General features: G+C 38.1%; 1 protein-coding gene and 1 long non-coding RNA gene across 2 annotated transcripts in view; both read right to left on the bottom strand.

Annotated features, from left to right (window-relative positions):
- Nucleotides 1-455, bottom strand: part of LOC136248217 (uncharacterized) — a 38255-nt gene extending 37800 nt beyond the window's left edge. The window contains exon 1 of the mRNA XM_066040028.1: nt 321-455. The gene's annotated coding sequence lies outside the window, so the exon portion shown is untranslated. The remainder of the gene's footprint in view (nt 1-320) is intronic.
- A 12612-nt stretch (nt 456-13067) lies between these two features.
- On the bottom strand, nt 13068-15362 carry LOC136246256 (uncharacterized). The gene is made up of 3 exons (XR_010696339.1): nt 15265-15362; nt 13902-13973; nt 13068-13397 (listed from the first exon to the last, which is right to left on the bottom strand). It is a non-coding gene; the product is annotated as an uncharacterized lncRNA (long non-coding RNA).
- Nucleotides 15363-15484: the final 122 nt, after the last annotated feature.

Genomic DNA, 15484 nt, shown 5'->3' with positions numbered 1-15484 from the left:
ACCACCCAGAGACTATGTCTGTGAAGCCAATGTTGAGGGTCAAAACTAATAGTATGGTAGTCGCTATCCACTGATTCAGTTTGCCTGATGTGCGATTTGGATCGGTTTGTCGAAAATGTCACAAATGGATAAGGCTTGAGCGTCTTTCGGGGAAACTGACGGGAAACTAGCTACAAGATTAATATGATCTCATTGAATTGGGTAATCTTCTGAAGTTGATACAGCTTTTTGTTATATACACACAAGAGACATATAGTTATTAGTAACTTTAAATTCACTGTGACACCGAAGTTTAGCTATTTCATTATCTACGTACTTACCACTATCAATCTAGCAATACCTGTTCCACTCTCTTGTAGAATTCTTTGCTTGCAGCAGTCACACTTCACAATCAATGAGATTGTCAGTGTCGACTTTACGATCTGTAGTACAGTATCTTGACCGCAAAATTAGCCGGGTTTTTTTTGACTAAATTACGGATAATTATTTTTTACGGTATTTATTATTATTATTATCAAGACTCACGGTAGTGAGTCGCGCGGCCAGTGAAGCAGAAACGCGCGCCTCAGACAATAAATGACGCGACCACTACGTGAGGATTTTACAAGAACGAACGTTGTCAAATTCGGCCTTCCTGTAATCCACCCGTCACTTACGCTATCCCTCTGAAACTCTGGAGTTGAACTCATCGTGTCACTAGTAATTACCACACAAGCAGTGAAGCAAATCCATGTCGATTGTTCCGTGATCGAGGTTGCCGACATCAAAGGGGAAGTTTCATTTCATTTTATTTTTTATTTTTTATCGCATGCGGTTAGACGCAACCGCAGGTGTATGCCTTGCGTTCCTTTGTGCATTCCGAACATTGATCGCCCTGTTATCGCTTCAGTATTCACTCAATCACCTCAAGATTCACATCATCGATTTCACCATACATGATTACCCTACAGTCGTGATTTCAGCACCAAACGAAGTTTCAGTGTTACTCAAGCATGGTTTTGCTACAGTAGCTGTCGCAATAGGCATCCAAACTACTTACTCTCGTTTTATCTGACGTAGCTACTCATGCAGTTCGATACTATACTGATAGCTTGCTAGCTATTTTTTTTAAATTTTATTTTTTTCCCGGGCTAGATGTAATGCCCTTTCCTACCACCCCCAGCACAAGAGGCAAACGTGCTGGACAAGAACTGAAAAGCGGGACATCTAAAAGTCCCTAGGGCCATTTGTTAGGCCCATTTCCGGGGAAGCATCTGGTGATCTAAACGAGATGGAGCGGCTTCCACGGATGCACATCGTCGCTGACCTCAACAGAGAGAAAGACAGGGTACAGCGAATCCACGCCAAAGTACTACTGTACGATAAAGCACTACGTTTGGAAAGGAGCTCAGCAAGCCGGCGATAAAATGTGATGGCTTCCTTCCCCATGCCCCCAGTTGTGGCAAACACCAATGGAGTAAAAGATGCAAACTCCACCTCACGGACACGGTCACCATGACGCCTATACACAGATGGTATCGAAACATTGCGGTAGCTTTGTGCGTTTGGGTGAAAAACCCTTACATCGAAAAAGGCACTTTGCCGCCGCCCCCAAAATCCGCGTGCATGATGTCAGCCCTGGCATCATCTTGGCAGTTAGCTGATCGAGGGGTAAGTTCTTCGCCACTCAGGGATTGAAGTGGTGGCTCAATTGCAACATTAATACAAACATTTGAAAGTAATTCAGCAGTTGTATCACGCAGGTCATTGTGGCGAACAAAGGTCAAACTGTTCTATACCATATGCGTATTTTGTACCGTACGCGTATGGTATGTACCATACGCGTATGGTACATACCATACGCGTACGGTACGATTTCCCGTACCATACGCGTACGGTATGGACATACGCGTATGGTACGTACCACATGCGTATTATGCCTTTTCTCAGTGTCTTCTAGCCTTGCCATCACCTAGCTACAATGGGCTGTCTTTACAAGTATTTCTAGCTGAGTAAACTTAGAACACAACATAATAATCTGCTTACTACTGAGCTGTAACTATGTAGATTTATTCATCAGCACACACATGCATTTTATCCTTGCCATGCCCATGCATTTCCCACTATATAGTCCTACACTGATGTACCTAAATCTTATGTACATGATCTCACTTTGTCTGCAGAACTTCACATGAATGGTACTGTGTATGTATGCTACTTTATAGCTATCAGAAACATGCAGATGGTCTCATACTCAATTATAAATGTGGATAACTGCATGACAATTTACAACACAATTAGGTAAATAAGCGAGGAGAGCAATTGCAATGTGCATGGTAGCTAGTAGGTTCTAACTGAATTATACATATACTGCTTGTGCAAAGCTAATAACTTGAAAAATGAACTTAGTAATTAAGTGTCATCAGTTATGCAACATGCCATGCATGGCTCCTCACTGTATTTGCATTTTGATATACTATGTACACTCTTCTTTTGAGGATTCAATTTCTTGTTTACGTACTTTTCTTGATTATACATACTGTAAATAGTACCTTGCACCACTCACATTCATCACACTGGACCTACAGCAAAAATTAATGTGGATGTTAAAGAGTACATTCAGATAAGAGTAGCTAAACACATTGTCTTCCCATCCACAAGCATGACAGTAAGTAGTGAGTAGCTATACAACACACTTATAACAATTAAACAATGCTAGATAATATACATTCATTACTGAATTATTCATTAGAACTCATAAACTCACCATAAAATCTTTGCCATGTTATGTTCTTCATGTCATTAGGCAGTGTGCATGCCTCATTCAATAGCAAAGATTCAGCAAACTGCAGTTTTAAAAAAATATTGCACAATTAATTGCTATGCACATCAGTCTTAGAGTATAGCATGTCTAATATTGCTATACGTTACAGCCATGTAGGTTTACATTAATTTGCAAACTGAAACATTACTTTCTCTACAGTTATTATCTCTTTCCTACCTCCCTCAATGCAGCATTCTCCAGGTCTTCCTCTGTTTGAGCAATCATTACAATGTACTTCTTGAGCTCATCTGATTGTAATTGTCTGCTCAACACTCCTTTAGTGCCACCAGGCATAAATATCCATTTTTAAGTAACAAATTAAAGGTAAACAATAGATTATATGTAGCAACAATAAAATACAATATTTAATGAAATAATATGCATATATATATATTCCCTGAAAAAATTAGTTTGATTTGCCTATGGATGTAAATTAATTTATTTAATATGGTTGCTATGTTTTAACCAATCAGAATGTAGTATTTTAATGTGTATTTATATGGATAATTATATCAAAATCTTATGTTTATATTTAGCTACAATGCTACCTCTACTGCAGGCTTAGTGTTTATATCACCTTGCATTCCTGTTATATTCATTGAAAAATCGTGAATACCAATATGCTGGCACAATTCTAAAGCCTAACAGAAATCAATGTCTTTTGTCCTAAATAATGCTTTAGAAGATCAAACTTCAAATTTCAGTTTCTGAGTAAGGCAAGGAGCATGCTGCTCTTGTTTTATGTTGAAAGGATAATTGGGCACCTTTAAACCCAAACACATTTTTACAAAGTTCATATATACAAGTATAGAGAAGCCCTAGTAGAGTTTTTTGGGTAATATCGCTGTATAGTCTTTAATTATTATTGTACTAATCTTTGACTATCTTCAGGTGTATTTGTAAACACATATGTGTGGGTATTGTTCTAATTGTAGGGAAACATAGGCTCTTGGGCAGACCGTTTATAGGCAAAACAGACCACTGTATAATATTATTAATCAATAACTGAAAGTACACAATAACAACTAACTCTTACAACTACAGTACACAATATTAATATTACAGGTATATATGCATATATTACATTATATTACATCATGTCACATCATTACATTACATCATTAACTCTACATAGCATTATGTAATAATGGCCTAGTTTTTGAATTTTCATTATATCAATTAAACAATGGACCACGAATCCAATAGGAAGCAACATGTGTGTAGCAATTGCAGCCAAAATGTACTGTGTGGAAGAAGAAACAAAAATAAAATTTACCATAATTATGTTGTCAGTGTGTGCAGTTGCTATGCAACAGCTAGATAATTTGTGACTGGATTTGCAAAAATGTACCTTTCCACACACAAAATTTAACCCATGAACTTCGGGGTTTCATAAGTTTTTGAACATATACCTTATAATTATCCATGAGTGTACAGTAGCTCCTATAGCATCTAGCAGCATTTTGATACTAAGAGCAAGTTTATCAGTGTAAGGAATCAAGTGTTACACCATTTTATTTGATGGTATGTAAAATGTGTGGAAAAGGTACCTTTTCACAAATCTGGTCATTTTAACACAACTATTCTAAAGAACGTACAGCATGCCAGCTTGTGTATTTTCAAATCAATAGCATTTCCGCTATGGAGAAATGAAGTCATTTGTTATAAAAATGTGAGATGAAAATCCATGACAAATAAGGCAGTAGACAGCTGGATAAGCCAATAAATCAATATGTACAAAAGTCAGAAGACATCAAGAAAATAATCTACACACTGTAAAAAAGGATTTTTCATTTTAACAAAGAACTTGTTATCCCTGCTGCAAAAAACAGCAAACACTTCATTTATTAAAATAACAACAGGGAATTTTTGTTGTTGTAACATCATTTCCTTGTTAAAGTAAAAAATTGTTGTTACACTAACAGTCACTTTTTGTTAAAACATCTAGAATGTTAAAACAGCAATTAACAGTTCTGCTGAAACAACGTATGCTTTTTGTCATTTTTTGGTATTTTTTACAGTGCAGGTGCTTACATAAACCATCATAATTGTATGGGTGATGGCACTATTGTATTTAGTGGAACTGTCAGATACTTTGATGAAATGAAACGTTAAACAGACAACGAGATACATTGTTATAGATTATGCACCAATGACTATGTATAAATCAAGACATATTATATTTAATCCCCTTCCTTTGATTTATACTTTTCAGACTTATACTGTATGTAGCTAGGTGTTATCATGTTTTCGTAAAGCTTCCAACCCAGACGATTGACCTTTATTAATTTTGACTATGTAGAATTCCATCAGATCCTACCAGATCAGCAGGACTTAACACAATTCAAGACTGGATCTGCTAACAGTGTGATGAATTCATGATTGTTTTTATCATAAATAAAGATGTCAGTTTCATCACTTATATATAGTCATGCAAGATATGCCATCAATATTCTTTTATTTTAAGGAATGCTTTATTTTAAATAGGTTTATTATTATTATTATTGGTAATACTGTGTAGACCTCTATACTAGAGTCTAGTGCACAGGTCACAACATACATACAAGTACAAATTAAATAATTGCTAGTTTTTGTTTGAACTGATCAATATAATTGGAGTCAATCACATTTTGGGGTAGATCATTCCAGATTTTAATTGCTGAAGGGGAAAAGGAGTACATATAAGAATCAATCCATGTCATTGGTTGCATAAATCTCATATTATGACCTCTGGTACTATGAGTGGATATGGGTGTCAGAAATGGATTTGCTGGGATATCAACAAGGTGGTTAATTTGCATCATGCAGTAAAGCAAATTATATCTTAATCGCAGTAAGCTAAATACATCTCAGCTCTAGAGAATAGAATAGCTAAATATGATTGCTCTATTAGAATATCTCGATCTTCACTGAACAGAAACCGCTAAGCGAGACTAGCGCCTCCCCCTCCCTCTTTCCCGAAAAGAAATGAAAGCAGAGTTCCATCCGGCATAGCCAATAGGTACGGCAGTGCAAAAACCTTCTGCTTGATGTTATACGCATACCAGGTTAGCTATACTCAGATGGTACGATTTTCCGTACCATACGCGTATGGTTGTACCGTACGCGTATACGCATATGGTATGTACCATACGCGTATGGTACAAAATACGCATATGGTATAGAACAAAACCACCATGTCGACAGATCATTGCATGATCAGCAGTGAAAGGCGAGCCACACACACAGTGGCTAGGAGTATTCAGTAAAGTCCATCCATAACGCAGGTGAAGAGCATCCCAGAACTCCTGCTTTGTCAGATGGTAACCCTGGTCTTGCAGTGGTAAAGCCAGAAGCCAAGAAGAGGCTCCAGGTTCACTATTCAGATCAATAGCTCTTTGAAGCTGTGAAGAGAGACCATTTCTGATCTCAAGAGCCCGTTTCTTAGAAGCCTCACGCCGGTGTTGGTGAACCTGAGCCTTGATGGATCGAGTATCTGGGGGATGAGCATGTGCTACCTGACTAATAATCAAGTCTTTTAATGGTGCAGTAATTCGCAGGGAAGCATCAAACTGAGATTCACAGAAAGCTGCAGGGTCACCCATACCGAGCCCACCGAAACGACATGGCAGAGAGAACAACTCACGTTCACCGGTGGCGCATGCAACATGTCCAGTGATAGAAGGAAAAAGTTTGAGTCTGATAGCATCCTCTAATGGCTGAAGTAAAGAACTAATGTTTGGAATGGTTCTCATCAGGTAGACCCAGCGGCCCATCATACCGTGGGTAAAAGCACAATATGCAGCATGTGGCCGACTACTTGCAATTCCAGCCAAGGCAGACACCTCAGCAGTCCAAGACTCAACCTTTGAAGCCACGTATTCTTCAGCGAAGTCTCTTCTACCCAGAGCCGCACCAAGGTGTCGCTGGCCACGAGCAGTGATCTGTATATTAGAATCAGCAAAAATAAATTGTGCAGTGGATAGATGTTCTGGCTTCACAATTAGGACTGTCTTGGTAGCATTTGTAAAATAACCATAATCAGGTCCAACAGAAGAGAGATGCTGCTGTTCTATACCATATGCGTATTTTGTACCGTACGCGTATGGTAGTCTATGTACCATACGCGTATGGTACATACCATACGCGTACGGTATGATTTTCCGTACCATACGCGTACGGTATAGACATACGCGTATGGTACGTACCATATGCGTATTATGCCTTTTCTCAGTATCTTCTAGCTTTGCCATCACCTAGCTACAATGGGCTGTCTTTACAAGTATTTCTAGCTGAGCAAACTTAGAACACAACACAATAATCTGCTTACTACTGAGCTGTAACTATAAATTTATTCATCAGCACACACATGCATTTTATCCTATAGCTTGCCATGCCCATGCAATACCCACTATAGTCCTATACTAATGTACCTAAATCTTATGTACATGATCTCACTCTGTCTGCAGAACTTTACATAAATGGTACTGTGCATGCATACTACTTTATACATTAGCTATCAGAAGCATGCAGATGGTCTTATATAATATACTCAATTATATAAGTGTGGATAACTGACAATTTACAACAGAATTGGGTAAATAAGCAAGGAGAGCAATTACAACATGCATGGTAGGTAGCTAGTAAGTTCTAACTGAATTATACATAATTATACTGCTTGTGCAAAGCTAATAACTGGAAAAATGAACTTCGTAAGTGTCATCAGTTGTGCAACATGGCTCCTCACTGTATTTGCATTTTTATATACTATATGTACACTCTTCTTCTTTTGAGGATCCAATTTCTTGTTTACTTACTTTTCTTGTTTATACATACTGTAAATAGTATATTCATCACACTGGACCTACAGCACAAATTAATGTGGATGTTGTTAACTTTAAAGAGTACATTCAGATAAGAGTAACTAAACACATTGTCTTCCCATCCACAAGCATGACAATAAGTAGCGAGTAGCTATATACAACGTACTTAACAATAATAAAACAATGCTATTTAATATACATTCATTACTGAACTATACATTAGAACTCATAAACTCACCATATAATCTCTGTCATGTTATGTTTTCCTACTTCATCTCAGCAGGCAATGAACATGCTTCATTCAATAGCAAAGATTCAGCGAACAGAACTACAGTTTTAAAAAATTTATTGCACAATTAATTACTATGCACATCAGTCTTATTGTATAGCATGTCTAATATTGCTATAAGCTACAGCCATGCAGATTTGCAAACTAAAAACATTACTTTCTCTACAGTTATATCTCTTTGCTACCTCCCTCAATGTTATTGTATCAGCATTCTCCAGGTCTTCCTCTGTTTGAGCAATCATTATACATTGTACTTCTCGAGCTCATCTCATTAAAATTGTCTGCTCAACTGTGACACACCTTTAGTGCCACCAGGCAAAAATATCCATTTTTAAGTGGAAGCTATTTGCCAATGGATGCAAATTATTTAATATGGTTGCTATGTTGTAACCATGCAATCAGAATGTAGTATATGGATAATTATATCAAAATCTTATGTTTATATTTAGCTACAATGTTACCTCTACTGGCTTAGCGTTTATATCACTATGCATTCCAGTTATATTCATTGAAAAATCGTGAATATCAATATGCTGGCACAATTCTACAGCCTAAAAGAAATCAATGTCTTTTGCCCTAAATAATGCTTTAGAAGATCAAACTTCAATTTCAGTTTCTGAGTAAGACAAGGAGCATACTGCTCTTGTTTTATGTTGAAGGGATAATTGGGCATCTTTAAACCCAAACACATTTTTACAAAGTTCATATATACAAGCATAGAGAAACCCCTAGTAGAGTTTTGGGTAATATCGCTCTATATATACAGCTTTTAATTATTGTACTAATCTTTGGCTATCTTCAGGAGTATTTGTAAACACATAAATATTATGTGTGGGTATTGTTCTAATAGGGAAGTGTAGGCAGACCATTTATAGGCAAAACAGACTACTGTATATAATATTATTAATCAATAACTGAAAGTACACAATAACAACTAACTCTTACAACTACAGTACACAATATTAATGTTACAGGTATGCATAAATTACATTATATTACATCATGTCACATCATTACATTACATCATTAACTCTATTATAGATATGAAGGAGGATTAGCATTTGTAATAATGGCCTAGTTTTTGAATTTTTATTTTATCAACAATGGATCATGAATCCAATAAGCGGATTCATGATCCATTCATGATCCATTGCAGCTAGGTGTTATCATGTTTTTCGTAAAGCTTCCAACCCAGATGATTGACCTTTATTAGTTTTGACAATGTAGAATTTCATCAGATCCTACCAGATCAGCAGGACTTAACACAATTCAAGACTGGATCTGCCAACAGTGTGATGAATTCATGATTGTTTTTATCATATATTGTCCTAAATCAAGATGTCAGTTTCATCACTTATATATAGTCATGCAAGATATCATGTTATTCTTTTATTTTAAGGAATGCTTTATTTTAAATAGGTTTGCATCATGCAGTAAAGTAATCTATATCTTAATCGCAGTAAAGCTAAATTGATCTTAGCTCTAGAGAATAGAATAGCTATAATCAGATCAACTTACCCTGCCATTCACTAGAATTGACACATATAAATTCAGCTTTTTTCCTTCCACTGCTATATGGAACAACTTGCAACCAGAGACTTTTGAAGCTCATCTATATCACCGTGTTTAACAACTTTATAAATGAACTGTAAAATTGTAATTAGTTAGCTGTAGCTACATATTTTGATTTGTATATTGCATTTATACTCGCTGTGCGAGGTCTTGCAATTATATAATAATAACAAAATATATGATTGCTCTATTAGAGTATCTCGATCTTCACTGAACAGAAAGACTAGCTCCTCCCCCTCCCTCTTCCCCGAACAGAAATGAAAGCAGAGTGCCATCAGGCGTAGTCAATAGGTGCGGCAGTGCAAAAACCTTCTGCTTGATATTGTACGCATACCAGGTTAGCTATACTCAGATGGTACGATTTTCCGTACCATACGCGTATGGTTGTACCGTACGCGTATACGCATATGGTATGTACCATACGAGTATGGTACGCGCTGGGTGTTGAATGACTATGGCAGATTCAGTTCAGTTTCTCTAATGTTGGATCAGCTGAAATGGCCTACATTACAAATTCGTCGGAAATTATCTAGGTTACAAATATTGCATAAGATACACTACCAACAGTTATCACTCCAAATTCCTCATTATTACTTACCAAAAACACGACCAACAAGACAATACCACCATCTTCACTATATTTTACCTACCTCATCCACCACGGCATACCAAAACAGCTATTTCTCAAGAACAATAAACGAGTGGAACATACTACCAACTGACACAATTGAAATTGCAGATACTGATCTATTTACAGCTAGACTCCAATCATATTATTGTACCTAATGTATTTGTTTATGTGATTCCTGAGCACACCAGCAGGGCTGACTGCTCAGTAAACAATAATAATAATAATAATAATAATAACAAAATACGCATATGGTATAGAACACTGTCACCAGGAAAAAAGTTTTGAGAGTGATCCAACAGCAGTAGCATCATCCGCAAACCATGCCTGAGAGACATCGGGCACTGTTGTACGGAGATGTCTAATCAAAGGTACAATTGCCAAAGCATACATGGCCATTGCAAGGGGGTCTCCCTGAGTTGTACCCTCAGTTGATTGAATTTCCCCCTCACCCACTACAAACAAACGAACAGGTGCACCATAAGTATTGTGCAAGACGGTTGCAAAAGATGGACAAAGAACTGAGATGTTGTGAAGTGCAGCCTGGCGATTAACACAATTAAAAGCATTGGAAGCATCAACAAGGAGAGCAGCCTCGCAATTACCATTCTCGAACATTTCCTTCATTGCATGAACAGCTGCCTCAGAGCCAGCAGCATGACCAGCACAAGTCTGCAAAGGACCAGCAGCAGAGATAACATCCTCACCAATTACAAACAGTATTGCCTTTGCTATAATTCTTCGGGGAACATCCCCAATACCTATGGGGCGGACACCAGGACGTTTGTCTAAGGGAATCAATCTGCAGGCCACAAAGGGTATCAAGGCTGCAGGGTCCTTTACTGGGGATGTACAAAGGTAGCGAGACACAGAGGCCAAGGCCTTACACAATCCAGCGGAGGCTTCTTTGAAAGAAGTACATTTCAGTCGTCCTCAATCGACCTAGAGGCCAAATACAAATCCCAGATTGTTGTTTTCCGCAAAACTCGCTTGGCATGTAGGGCAATGTTAGGGTCCGCAACGCGAAAAATCGATATCCTCCAATCAACTACCTAACTGTTGTCATGTGTTAGGCTAAGTGTAACTTGAATAACACCAGTGTGGCAGCCAAGTTTGTTACATTCTTCTGGTAGAAAACGATACAAATGTCTTAAAATCACGTGATTTTTCGCTGCAGCGATTCGTAGGGTTCTTCGTATGCCACGATATTCACTCTCAACATTGTTCAAGTAGTCTATCATCAATTCAAAGTATTGGTGGTTTGATTTTATTGGTCAGTTTCTGGTGGCAGCACGATCTGTGCAGCTTATTGACGACAGACAAAATGTTTCTAACTCTGGAGCACAGGACAAGCAGAGCAGCAACTGCGCCGTGGGTCAGCAATGACCAGTACTAGGTAAAGTACCTGCATGCGGAGTATGGTTATAATTGAAGCTTGTTAGCCATCTGGCTGAGCCATCTATATGCTGAAATTCGGCCAAAATGACGCGATTTTTGCGAACAAATACCAGAATGGTTGATACATCAGTGAGACAGTCTCCAACAGCAAGGATACGAAGCTTATAAACACCTAACAATACGGCTATCTCGCCCAGTAAACGCATAGAGCAATCCTGTGCATGAAATAGGCACTCACGTGATTGAAATTCAAATTGCGGATATACCCATGAAATCGCTTTCATTTCTGAATAGGAACCATGCAATGTGCTCCTTTTGTAAATATTTGTGTTAATTGTTCACTCAGGCGTGGTCTGGGACAGTGCAGGTGTGTTTTGTACTATGATGGTATCGTAGGAAGAGTCTTAGACTGCTGGGCTAGTCGAGATGCTGAACCTAACGCACACAAACTGATTGTCACTTGATTCCAAGTGATTTTAAGGTCATTGGAATAGATTATAGTTGTATTTTCGGAGATTTGAATATCAATCACGTGAGTGCCTATTTCATGCATTGAACTGCTCTATGCGTTTACTGGGCGAGATAGCCGTATTGTTAGGTGTTTATAAGCTTCGTATCCTTGCTGTTGGAGACTGTTTCACTGATGTAGGGCTATCAACCATTCTGGTATTTGTTTGCAAAAATCGCGTCATTTTGGCCGAATTTCAGCATATAGATGGCTCAGCCAGATGGCTAACAAGCTTCAATTATAACCATACTCCGCATGCAGGTACTTTACCTAGTACTGGTCATTGCTGACCCACGGCGCAGTTGCTGCTCTGCTTGTCCTGTGCTCCAGAGGAAGAAACATTTTGTCTGTCGTCAAAAAGCTGCACAGATCGTGCTGCCACCAGAAACTGACCAATAAAATCAAACCACCAATACTTTGAGTTGATGATAGACTACTTGAACAATGTTGAGAGTGAATATCGTGGCATACATAGAACCCTACGAACCGCTGCAGCGAAAAATCACGTGATTTTAAGACATTTGTATCGTTTTCTACCAGAAGAATGTAACAAACTTGGCTGCCACGCTGGTGTTATTCAAGTTACACTTAGTCTAGCACGTGACAATAGTTAGGTAGTTGATTGGAGGATATCGATTTTTCGCATTGCGGACCCTAGCAATGTGTCTTTAAACTGTTCTGAAAGTTTCGTTCAGATTGAAACATTTGTTTTCGAGAATGGCTAGTTTGAAATTTGAATTTAGTCGCCCCCACGTCATTTGCTCTCTAAGAATTTTACTCGGAATTTAAAGAATGACGCAGAGCACAACTGCGGTCACTGGGTATTGATGAACTGGCGCTCTATGTAGTTAATCAGTACATATAGCCACCAAGAAGTGTGCTGCCATAGATTATAGTCCATAGATATAATCTATGGTGCTGCATACCATCCTTCGTTTTGAAATTAGTCGCCCCCACATAATTTGTCCTCTATGGGCGCGGCTTAAAGAATGGCACAAGAGTACAACTGCGGTTACCATTTGTTGACACAAGCTGTGAGTAATTAGCACATGTAGCTAGCTTAAAAGGAAGTGTGCAAAATCGCCTAATACAATTGTCACCATGCATTATTGCATTTTATAGCACCCCCACACAAAATTACACATGTAATTACAACATACAGAGGAGACACATGAATACCAAACACTTTTCACAACAATAATGTAAGAATTGTACAATAATGACTGTAATATAACTGCTATGCAAATGTTTTCCAGTGGCCCGCCATGGTAGCAAGTCTCAAATGACGGCATGTATATTCATCCAAACACAATGGGAGTAACGAGTAAGTATGATGACAACAAGTTGGTATGACTCCATTTGTAGAATCCAGATGAGTGGGTGTGGCTCCAGTACATCTAAACAGTTAACAAACATTCCTGTTATAAATACGTGCTAGAGTTGCAATATAATAGTATAGCAATAATACATAGTCTCCATTGCATCACTATCAAACGACACTAAGTGGAGGATATTGTTGCATCTCTAGTATGTACACTCTATCAGTACAACCTATCTTAATGGCCACTAGCATAGAAAGACAACCACTCTTGAAAAGCCAATTCCAATTGAGAATTTATACACTGTTACCTGCTGAATGAGTGAAGGTGGCAATAAACAAGTTCCACCGTAATTTATACACGTGATCTGATCCTGTATATTCTGTCAGTGGATGAAATCCACTTGGCCAGGACAAAATGTGACTCAAGTGCCCTGGATGATCCATACTCAACCAACTTATGACCCAGTGGCACAATGGAACTGACTATTTATAGAGAATACAATTATATTTATTTCTAAGATGTGTGGATGTGTGGACACATTACAACACATTACATGTACATACAAGACATGCTACTTACTGTTTTAGCATTTCAAGTCACCACATTATACACGTACCAGTCAACAATGCTTAATGGTGCCCATCAGTAAACCTGAAGAAAAGTTACGAAAATAAAAATTCACATAAGTACAATGAAACCTCATTAATATGGCAGGCTGTGGGACCAAAAAAATTGGCTTAAATAACAAGGTGGCCTTATTAATGAGGTCATAAGTAATGCTTAGCTATATTTGGGACCTACTAGAGGTGGCCAATATAATGAGGTGGTCTTATCAAAGAGGTGGCCACTAAGTGAGGTTTCACTGTACATATAGTTCACAATATTGTTAACAATATACACTGAAACTTGCAGGTCACTTCTTGTGGAAGATTGCTCTCTACACAAAATGACACATTCAGAGATTGTATTTAGATGGATGATACAGTAACGCATTGTGACTTCAATACTCGTGATGTGTCACTGCTAGGCAGCAACCATATACACGGCACTGCCACATCGCACTTGCTCGCACACACAATTTTGCTAAAGATTTTACAAATTGATAATTAAGGGGTGTGGCAACTAGCTGTTTCGCTCGCAAGACTGTGTGGCAGCTGTTTCCCTTCTGTACAAGTGGCCACCAAGACAGGTCCACTGTGGATGAAAGCCAGGCATTAGATATTTGGTATTTCATGTGTTGAAGACATTCCAGGGCTTCTGGTAGTCTCAAATCTCACCACAGTTTAACTCAGGCAGTGTTGTGGTCACCACTAAACTACTGGAATGCTGTGTTATGTTCATCTTATGCTTGGCTACTATATTGTAGAACTGAAATGGATAATCTGAAAAATATATCCTATGGATAATGACTTCATCACTTTCTTCATCAGGAGCTTATAAGGACCAATAGTGAAACTTTTTACACTTGGGGCTGACAGTCAACTGCCTATGTCTGAAGCAGTGCTTTTGGTGCTCTATATAACAGATTGGCTGCCCCCTTGCTGCCAGCACTCACTGTCTCATACGCTGTCATACACTAAATCCATCTCTATAGCCAGTTAGAACAGCATGCTTCTTACCTTTTTTTAAGGCCGTATAATGCAGCCACCTCTTTAAAAGGCAAGGTTAGAAAATTTTGTCCCTACGGCCTGAATAATGACCAGTTTTCACTGTACTATTAGTGATTAGTGATCATGGAGGATTATTTATTAAGATACTAAGATATACAAACGCTACAACCTCTAAGTATAGCAGTAAATTTTTTACCCTAGTCCAATGTCTCGTAATAATCGTAACTTCGTGAGAGACTCTACTGTGACAAATCCATGTTTATCATGATATGTGCTAATCGCCTTTTTACAATTAAGTTTTACAACACAAATACATGTATAGTTAAACTCACCAATTGCGACTAAATCCCTTCAACACGAAAAGACAAGTAATGAGACGACCTTGGAGACAACAGCACCACAAGCCTATTCTGGTGCGTTTATTTAGTAGTAATATAAATTTTAAAGGCGTTTATTTACAACAGGACATAATTACGCGCCCCTCTATTGTCTCTGTTCATACTTGCCTTTTTTTTTACTATTCGCATTTCATTTCACAAGATCTCTTGGCAA

Source organism: Dysidea avara, chromosome 2 (genome assembly GCF_963678975.1).
Source record: "Dysidea avara chromosome 2, odDysAvar1.4, whole genome shotgun sequence".
NCBI lineage: Eukaryota > Metazoa > Porifera > Demospongiae > Dictyoceratida > Dysideidae > Dysidea > Dysidea avara.
The sequence above is the reverse complement of the archived record's forward strand: the minus strand, read 5'-3'. Positions and strand labels throughout refer to the sequence as shown.